This window comes from Amborella trichopoda, chromosome 4 (assembly GCF_054954075.1).
Source record: "Amborella trichopoda isolate Santa Cruz 75 chromosome 4, AtrichopodaSantaCruz75HAP2 v2.0, whole genome shotgun sequence".
Classification (NCBI taxonomy): Eukaryota; Viridiplantae; Streptophyta; class Magnoliopsida; order Amborellales; family Amborellaceae; genus Amborella; species Amborella trichopoda.
In genome coordinates, this window is record NC_142339.1 from 79,202 (window position 1) to 89,681 (window position 10,480).

General features: G+C 39.4%; 1 protein-coding gene across 50 annotated transcripts in view; it reads left to right on the top strand.

The window, feature by feature from the left end:
• LOC110006472 (glyceraldehyde-3-phosphate dehydrogenase, cytosolic) overlaps positions 1-6,094 on the top strand; it is a 37,121-nt gene extending 31,027 nt beyond the window's left edge. For all 50 annotated transcript variants that reach the window (XR_016053627.1, XR_016053644.1, XR_016053639.1 and 47 more), the window contains 2 exons: positions 4,439-4,612; positions 5,530-6,094. The gene's annotated coding sequence lies outside the window, so the exon portion shown is untranslated. The remainder of the gene's footprint in view (positions 1-4,438; positions 4,613-5,529) is intronic.
• Positions 6,095-10,480: the final 4,386 nt, after the last annotated feature.

Consider the following 10,480-nt stretch of genomic DNA (forward strand, 5'->3'; position numbering starts at 1 on the left):
TATAAGGGTTTGGGCCACCCAGGAAAATGGAAAAATATTCGTCAATTTGTTTTACAGTATTCTCCCTCTCTTCTTGGCTTGGTGGAAACCAAACTTCCTTCCCACACCCTCTCCCAAATTCGGAATATTTGGGGCTTTCCCCTACCAGTGGTTAGCTCTGGATGCAATAGGACCTTTTGGCGGTATCTGGGTCCTTTGGGACCCTTCTCACAACACCTTAATTGCCTCTCATATTGGCAAGTTCTCTGTCATAGTGACCCTAGCTAGGACCACTGATTCCCTCCATTGGAAATGCATTGTGGTCTATGGACCACAAGAAGACAACGAGAAATTGGCCGTTTTGAAAGAGTTACAGTCTTTGATGACCCTCCCTTTTTCTAAGTGGTGTGTAGGAGGTGATTTTAATCTCACCAGATGGTCTCATAACAGTCTTCTAGACATCCTGTTGGAAGGAGCAGAGTTCAGTTGGTCTAGTCATTCTGCTAATCCAAGCCTCTCAAATTTAGATAGATTTCTAATCCCTCTCGAGTGGGATCATGAGTTTCCTGACACCCACTCTCTGGTGCTTCCCAAGCCCACCTCAAATCATAGATCTATCCTGCTAGATACCCAGTCCCTTCCTCGAGGGCCTAAGCCTTTTTTCTTTGAGTTGTCATGGCTCTAAGAGCCCAGCTTCCCCCTCCTGTCCGTAACCATTGGGAGTCTTTCTCCCCCCTCGTGAATGGGTGGGCCGGTTTTATCTTGTAGAAAAAGCTTCAAATGCTCAAAGTTTTCCTGAAATCATGGAGTTCACAACTCCCTGGAAACTTCTGATACCAAAACGATTCCCTTTTGAGGTCTATTCAACACTGGGACTCCATTGAAGAACTTGGACCTCCCTCCCCTTCAGCTAGATTCTCGATCCATCCATAAACGTGATTACCAGTTCCTCCTAAAGAAAGAAGAAATTTATTGGGCTCATCGGCCCAAAGTCAGATGGCTCAAGCTTGACAACCAAAATACAACTTATTTCCACAAGATAGCCAACTGTCAAAGAAGGGAGAACTGTATTACCCACTTCAAGGTGGAGGACCAGATTGTTGACCATCCCAATCTCATTGAGGCAGCGGTTGTCGAATATTTTTCCAAGCTTTTCTCTTCCCCTTCTAGTCCTAGGCCAGTAATGGCGGACCACCCCTTCTCTTCTATTTCTTCCGAATCTGCAGCCTCTTTGGAAAGCCCTTTTTTGGAGGACAAAGTACTCCAAGCCATTAAAGACCTTAATGGATTTCCCCATAGCCCTCTTCAAAGTCTTTTGGGATACCCTTAGGACTGATATTGTGGCTTTCTTTTCTGAATTTCACTACTATCCATAAGGCGATGAATGCCACTTTCATTGCCAAGATCCCCAAGGAGGGAGCAAAAGAGCTTAAAGACTTCAAACCCATTAGTCTGATTAATACTTCCTACAAAATTCTCTTAAAGGCCTGGCTTCCCGTCTTAAACGTGTCCTTGGTCAGGTGATCTTATCGCCCCAAGGGACCTTTGAGAAGGAGCATCAGATTCTTGATGGGGCTCTAATAGCACACGAGTGCATCCATTCCCATTGTAGAGCAAAAATCCCAGACTTGGTAAACAAAAAGCTTATGATGATGAGACTTTGTCCAGAATGCCATTTGGCTCTCTATGGTTGAGATGGATACAAGGGTGTATTTCAAAACCCCAATTTTTGGACCCAATAAATGACACATCTAAGGTTTACATTCATGCTTAGAGAGGGCTCTGCCAAGGGGACCCCCTTTCACCCTTCCTACTTGCCATAGTGGCTGAGGTGTTCAGTGCCTCACTATCTCGTGTGTACAACACGGGACGCATTTAGGGTTTCCAAGTGGGTAGGTGGGGTCTCTCTATATTCCACCTCCAATATGTCGAGTGGCACCTGGCTTCATGAAAAGGGAGAGTCCTTTCACCAAGCTGCAAAGCAACCCTTATCAAGGCCACAATTTCCAGTATTTCCCTTTTCTTTATGTCCTTTTTCTTTATGGTCGTAGTCGCTAGACTGGAAAAACTCGTGAGGGCTCTAAGGCTTCTCATTGAAGGGGCAAGTGAAGAAAGTCAAGCCCCAAGCATGAGAGCTTATGTATGTAGAAGAGTCTATCAATTGAAAAACCTACTGAGGCTATGATTGACACTGGGGCGACGCACAACTTTGTGGCAGATCAAGAGGCTCGCTGGCTGAACCTCAGTGAAGGTACTGGATGGTATCTCCCTAAAATCAAATACTTGCGGGTGTCGTTCAGCCTCCTTTCAAGGGAAGAGAGGCTAGAACTTGTCGCGCTCCCTCCCTCACTTACCTCTGACAATGAGGCGAGAATTGAATCAATTACTTGTTTCAGTTAGCTTGCTCTCAAACTAGCCGTACTCGAACCGACCTCATAGACACGATGAAACTCGATTCCTTGTTCACCTCCTCGTCACCCGCACCCGCTTTACTACTCCTTGCTAGTTTCTTTTGTCTGACCCCATAACCCTTCCTCTGCGATGGCAGAAAGCATTACTGGTCCACCTAATGCGAGATCTTGGAACCACAATTTCAAGAGACTCTTAGTTGACCACAAGCTTCACCAGTTTTTGAATCTCTCGGTCTTGCTCGATTCGATATTTTTCTCCCACATGCAATGACAAGATTGTCTGATCGCCCTCTTCGTCAGGTTTATTCACAGTTGCTTCATTTTACTGAAGCTTATAGTCCCTGCCTTCTCCTCCCCTCTCAGCCTTTCCCTCTATAGCCACCATGGCGTGGTGCTCCTTTTTGCCCTCAAAATCCAGCTTATTACTTGGATAGCACTCTATGAAAGGGCTTTGACACTTGATCAACTACAGCAAAGGGGTACACATTTTCCTAATAGGTGCGCCATGTGCCTCAATGCTGAACAAACCAGTCAACATCTATTTCTTAATTGTGAGGTTGCCTTGGCCCTTTGAACCGACCTTCTTCTTCTATTCAAGTGGCTGTGGGTCATTCCCCAATTGATCCCTCACCTCTTCTCCTTATGCCTTAGAACTCTCCTTGGAAAAATTCAGGAAATCTTTTACGGAGTGCTTCCATCTCAGCTACTCTTTGGACCATTTGAATTGAGAAGAATAATAGGATCTTTAGTGAGGAGAGAGCCTCTACGTCAGCTCTTATTGAAAAAAGGAGGTCACTTATCACATTCTGGGCCCTAAACCTCCCAATCTTCTCCATCTTCTCCTTTTCGGATCTTCACCAAAATTGGCAAGCATTGCTGCACCTAAGTACCCACAGGATTCCTCGAGCTTCTTTATGAAGGACACCAGACCTTGGGCCATCTGATAGCTGCTCTCTAGGCAACCAGAGCTCCTCAGGCATTGGATGCCTGTTTAGGAATTTTGAAGCCCTGATCCTCCTTTCTTGTGCTCTGCCTATCAGGGTCAAGGACTCCACATTTGTTGAGGCCAAGTCTCTACTCAGAGGTCTCAGAAGATTTAATCATCTTTGGAGCAGAAAGGTGTAGGTAGAGGATATTCCAGCAACACTATCGCTTCGGCTTCTGGCAATGCCCTCTGCCCTTGGAGACTAGATAACATTTTTGTCGAAATTGGCCACATTTGCAGCAGTATCCAAGTCTCTTGGAGACACACACATAGGAATTGTAACGCTGCGGCAGATGCACTAGCAAGGGAGGGAGCTAGTCTCAACTATCCCTAGGGGAATTTGGACCCCCCTTAGTGCTCACCTCATTTTTGGATCTATTGCAAAGATTCTCGGACCCTCAAGGCTTCCTGTATAGGGCACCCTGTTTTGGGAATTGCCTAATTTTTGTTAGTAATTATCTATACAATCAATACAAAAGTCAACTTCCTCCGGGAAAAAAAAGAAGGTTGGTTGACTAATGGAGAACATGTTGATTTATTGCATTTGGGTTTTATGCCCAGAGGATTCATTGGAAGGTTCAGAACTTTTTAATACTAGATCTTTCTATTCGTTTTCTGTTCACCTTGAATTTGGTTAGATGTTCATATTTCTGCCTCTTTTTGTCAGTTTTTTATTTCTTGTGTGTTTGTTTGGTGGTGGTGGTGGTGGTGGTGGTGGGGAGTGTAAGAGAGAGAGAGAGAGAGAGAGAGAGGAGAGGGATTCATAGATGATATGAATTGCATCTCAAGACATTGATATTTTAGTTGACTTGGGATTTGATTTCTGCCCATAGTATGATGGCAAATTGCTAATAAAACATTTGTGAGTATGAAACTTTGGGATTAGTCATTATTTTGAACAGGGACCACAAAAGTATATTTAGCCATTGAATATGGAAAATGAGGCTTTATGTACTGTTTGTTTGCCTTTTGCTAGCTGCATTATAGATATTTGTTGTTTGTTTTTTTAAACAAGGTGGTTTCTCAGTTATCTCTTTTATTAAATCAATGTAATGTTTTGTAGGTGGTAGAGCTGGGATTTACCCTAGCAGCACTTGCTCATGTTTGACACAATGCCATGACGGATGAAAAGAACAGTAAGTTATGCCAGCAGTGGTGGTCTGGCTGTTCAAGCATTTCAGGCATATTTTCAGCTTAGCAGCCTTTGCTACATGAGGCTTGTGTGCTTGCTGTACAGGTACTATTTAATATTGTTGTTGATCCCCTTAGGCTGGAGGAATATCTAAATAACTGATTAAAGCTCATATCGTGAAATTGGAGAATTCTGTGTATTGTAGTCTCTAGTGGTATTTGCCATTATAAGTAATCTTGTAACCATTTATCACCATTTCCTCGTATTCTTTCCATCCTACCATGTATGTGATTAAAGCACCTATTCATTATACATAATCTCATATCTATATTTTTTTCAGCAGTTTTATCCCAACCATATCCACAATCCTAATATTACTTTGTAATTGTGCAAGCCTCTGTCTCTCTCTCCCTTACATGCCGACACACACGTGCACCTGCACATTTGCACAAACAAAATGAAAAATAACTATTGCTACCCATGAAAGAAGTATTAAGCACATTTACATGTAGAATATTTGCTTATGGGTTTTTTTGTTAAGTATATATAAAACAATAAAAAGTATACAAAGAGACCATTTACTTTTTGTACAGGAGGTCACAATCATTTATGTCCCTTAGATCTCAAATTGGATGGTTGTAGGAGTGTCATTAGATAAACTCAAAGTTTGGAAAAAAAAATTCTCGGACTTTATGATCCACCCTAAGCCATCAAATTTGACATCCAACGAGTAGAAGAGTAAAAGTAATTGTGACCCCCTTATACAAAAAGTAAATGGTTTCTTTTACAATCCCGAGAACATTTGCTCCTTGCGTGATCAATATTGTTTGTTGATATCAATCGACGATTTGACTTGGGCATATGTGTCTCCTATTTTGTCTAAATATGCATGGAAATTTTCAAATTTTGAATACTCGTTACACTCATGGTTGAGTGAATATATGATTATATTACCTAATTTTGATTTCTTTTTTTTCCATGTACCCCTAGCAAAATAACTAATCTTGAATTTTTTGCATTAGGAACATGCATGCTTTGGAATTTCACCGCCATCATCATGCATGGAGGACATATCACTTTTATTGAAGTCCATCCCGAAGTATACTATAGAGGTGAATGCAAATTGTAGAGTTAAAAGTTCCTGAACTCTGAGTGATCTGGGCTGACCTGATTGCTGATTGGCAAGCATGGGAAGAAGTGAAGGACATGTCCATCTTTGATGCCATAAAACAAGTTGTTCATTTCCATGGAAGATGCTGAATAAAGAGAGTTGCTAGCCCCACCTGCACCTCCTATTTCCTAACGTTCAATAATCGAAGGCATCGATACATTTATCAGCGAGTCATGGAAGGACCCTCTGCTGCAACATGGAGAGCTTGCTCTTGTGCGCATGTTTTGCTCGATTTGCCAAGGTTCTCATTTGAAACTGAAAGAATTAAATTGGCATTAGCAATTGCTTTTAAAAAGCCACATTTTCATGTTCTCTTGACATTCGAAGCAAGCCAGTGGCTTTGTAGAAGCCTCTTTTTCTGTTTTTTACATCTTGTATATATTTTGCCTTGATTATATAAATAACTTTTTGGAGAAGGATGAAGATGAAGGTTTCACTGTGTGGGTGTGTTGATTGGCATGTATTTCTGCTCATTTGTTCCAGTCTGGTCTTTCCTCTGACTCTGAGATATGAGTTTGGTTGCTTTGCTTTAGTATCAAATAGGCTATGAATATTCCTGTGTGTATCTTTATACACACACATCTTATTTCTGATTGGTGATTTTAGAAACCTATAATCCAAAATTTTGGACAACCTTTTGCCCTTATATTTATTGAAATACGTCTTTTACTTTCTATAAAACCAATGGAGGGCATTGAATATAATTGTGATGCTCCAAATTATCTCGAAATGACGCAATGAGATTCTCATGTGCTTAACAAAGGTAGCATTGCAAGTGGCACACTTAGAACAATGACTTTCCCATTTGATATTCTATCCTTGTCCAAGAACAAGAAGAGAGAGAGAGACTGTAGATTTTGTAAAGAGAAAGAAGCTTGAGCGCAATTTAACATAACCAACAAAATTGGTGCCATTATTAAAATAACTTCATAAGTGAAAAATCCTATGCCATCAACAATAAAGAAAGAAGATTGGTCTAATAGCAAACAGAGCATTTTACAAGATGAGAGACTTTATGGAAAGAAAGGACTTGAAAGAAGCCATACTCTCTGCCTCTATTGCAAGAGATCATATTACCTCTTCTGTCTCTCTAGAAAAAAAGCATACTTAAAAAGTTACAGGGAAGAAGTTTTTTTTATAAAAAATGAAGTACGGATATATATATATATATTTAAATATAATTTTTTGAAAAAACTTGGCATTCTTAAAAGATTTAAAAAATCAGAGATTTTTTTGAAACTCGCGTTTTAGATGATGACTTGCTAGCTTGGGGGTTCAAGTTTGGGCCTCGTAAGTTCGGGGTTAAGGAAATTGGGGTTTCTAATTTTTTATGATCAATATTAGAGCATGCAGGAACTGGGTTAATTTTTTATGATTAATTTTTTATGATCAATAATAGAGCATCCAAGAGGAAGAGAGAAAACTGAGGGCTTTAGAGAGAAACTGTGTGAGAGCCAAGAAAAGAGTTAAACATATAAATATATTTTTTAATAATGTAATGGGACTCAGCTCATATCGGCTCGGCTCAGCCAATAATGACAAATATCAGCTCGGCTCGGCTAAATTCGGCTTGTTGTTGATCCCGTTAGGTTGGAGGAATATCTAAATAACTGATTAAAGCTCAATTCGTTAAATTGGGGAATGCTATGTGTATTATAGTCTCTGGTGGTATTTGCCATTATAAGTAATCTTGTAACCATTTATCATCATTTCCTCTTATTCTTTCCATTCTACTATTTATGTGATTAAAGCACCTATTCACTGTACATTCTCTTATATCTATATTTTTTTCAGCACTTTTATCCCATTATTCCCCTCTCCTTATCCCCAGCAGCTAAAGCAAAACCATATCCATATTCCTAATATTACTTTGTAATTGTGCAAGAGCCTCTCTCTCTCTTTCTCTCTCTCCCTCTACATGCCGACACATACGTGCACGTGCACAATTGCACAAACAAAATGAAAAATAACTATTGTTGCGCATGAAAGAAGTATTAAGCACATTTACATGTAGAACATTTGCTTTTGGGTTTTTTAGTTAAGCATATATAAAACAATAAAAAAGTATACAAAGAGACCGTTTACTTTTTGTACAAAGATGTCACAATCATTCATGTCCTTTAGATTTCAAATTGGGTGGTTGTAGGAGTGTCCTTAGATAAACTCAAAGTTTGAAAAAAAAAATTCGCGAACTTTGTGACCCACCCTAAGGCAACAAATTTGACATGCAATGAGTAGAAATAATTGTGACCCCCTTATAGAAAAAGTAAATGGTTTCTTTGTATACAATCCCGAGAACATTTGCTCCTTGCATGACCAATAAGGTCTGTTGATATCAATTTACAATTTGACTTTGGCATAGGTGTCTCCTATTTTATCTAAATATGCATAGGAATTTTCAAATTTTGTGTTTTTCATATTACCGAAGTGATTTTCAAATTTTCAAATTTTCATATTAGCGAAGTATTTCTCAAATTTTCATATTTTGTCTAAATATGCAAGAGATCATATTACCAAAGTGTTTTTCATAAAAACATGAAGTACTTATATATATTGTTTTTGTTAAAAGATATGATTTTTTGAAGATCTATTGAAAAAATTCAGACTTCTTAAATGATTTCAAAACTCAGAGGTTTTTTCAAAACTCGTGTTTTGAAGGATGACTTGGGAGCTTGGGGGTTCATGTTTTGACCTTGTAGGTTCAGGGTTAAGAAAATTGGGATTTTAAATTTTTTATGATCAATAATAGAGCATCCACGAGGAGGAGATTGAAAGTGAGGGTTTTAGAGAGAGAAAGAGCCAATAAAAGAGTTAAAAATTTGAGCTTATCTAAGAAAATTTATTTTTATGATATCTAAATAGTTTTCTATATTTTTATTGATAGCTTTTGATGCTAAATATTAATATATTTTTTCTTCTAATTTTTAACGAATTTTTAGAAATGTTTTTTGGTTTTTATAAGGCTAGTTTGAGCTTAAATGTTGTGGGGTTAGTTATACTCAGCTTGTATCGGCTCGATTCAGCCAAAGATGATGAATATCGGCTCGGCTCGGCTAAAATCAGCTCAGCTCGGCTAGATTCGGCTCGGCTCAGCTATATTAGGTTCAGCTCGGCTCAGCTCAGCTAGATTCGGCTCGGATAAGCTAACTTCACGTAAATTTATAATGGAACTGAGCTGAGCCGAATAATATAAGCCGAGCTGAGCCGATACCAGCTGAGCCGAGCTGATATAAACCGAGCCGAGCCGATATAAGCCGAGCCGAGCCGATATCAGCAGAGCCGAGCCGAGATCAGCAGAGCCGCACCAACCAACCCAGCCAGTTCGTCCACAACCTCCGTTTACATGAAAAAAAAAAAAAAAAAAAAGGGGGGGCTAAACCAACGCGTTCACCTTTTTTTCTGCTCAGTGTCCCTGTGTAAAATGGGAGATTAGTTTGAGGATTGGGATTTTGAGAAACTTCTTCACTGCTTTAGGTTTTATGTGTCATGATAAATTGATTGTGGTTTGTTTTCTGACCACTATGATAATAAATAAATGGAATGGCAGCTGCTTCAATTGTTGAGAGAAAGAGAAGTACATTTGTACCAGTTAGAGAGAGAAAGATTTGCATTCTTTGAGAGAGAGAGAGAACATAAAGAGATTGTTTTAAAACACATGGAAGAAGGAACAAGTGGAAAAGGAAAAGATGCAGTAGTTCTCTTTCTAGCTGATTATCAATTAAGAGGATAAGGGGTTTGCTTTCCTTTTCCTACACGAGAGAGGGAAAATGCCTGGCCAGAAAAGAAAGGAGCAAAAGGGCATATGCTAGCATCCTGACCTCCACCACTTCCTTGGGCTCACTCTTTAATAAAGGTGTATCTGATGCGAGAGGAATTTGAGTTGCTTGACCTCTTGTTTTCATTTCTTTCAGGTTCTTAATAAAGTTTTTGCTTTTAGATAAATACAACCACAAGAATTAGAATGAAAGATATCCATCAGAAAGTTGCTTTTAGATAAATATAACCACAAGAATTAGGATGAAAGAAATCCATCAAATAGAGCACACAATGCAGTGGACAACAAAAGCAACCCTTGACAAAACCAAACTAAAGTTTGGTAATTTGGATGCAATTTATGAAGAAACTGTTGACCAAGTAGTTCAGCTGGAAATATGCAGTATATCACATTGCAAATAGAGGGGGCAAACCAGATGTTGCCACTTCCTCATTGGTTCCTGAGTCCTTTGGCAACTATCGATGCCACTGAGAGTATAGATTTTGCCAGGAGTGGACATTTCTTTCTGTTGGGTCTTGAAGCTATATCTGCATTATGCTCTGAAAATCCAAGTTCACCAATTTTACATGTTCCTTTGGTTTAGAAATTACATGCACTGTCCATGGTTTTCCTCAAAAGAAATGACATTCTTGAAGAGAAGCAAACCAGAGATACATTCAAAACTTTACACGACATGTATGGGCAACGTCTGGACAAACTGAGACAACCCGAAGTCGTTCCTGAAAATGAAAAATCCTCTGGTGTATATAGCAAAAAAATCCTTTACTTCGTAAAAGAGGTCCATGAAAGTTATGGCTCATTTATTGAGATCCCCATTGAGCAATTCAGTGTTGTATCCTATGGTGATGTACCGTTTGGCCAGCAATTAGGTGTATATCTCCACCGTACCGTAGAAGTGTCAGTCAGACTTACTGCATCGAAAGCACTATCCAATGCCCATATTTTGGAACTTTTGCCGCCTATAAATGATTGCATTGTCGAGATTGAAGGATATCTGATCCCTTTTAAGGTACTGGATTGGACTTCT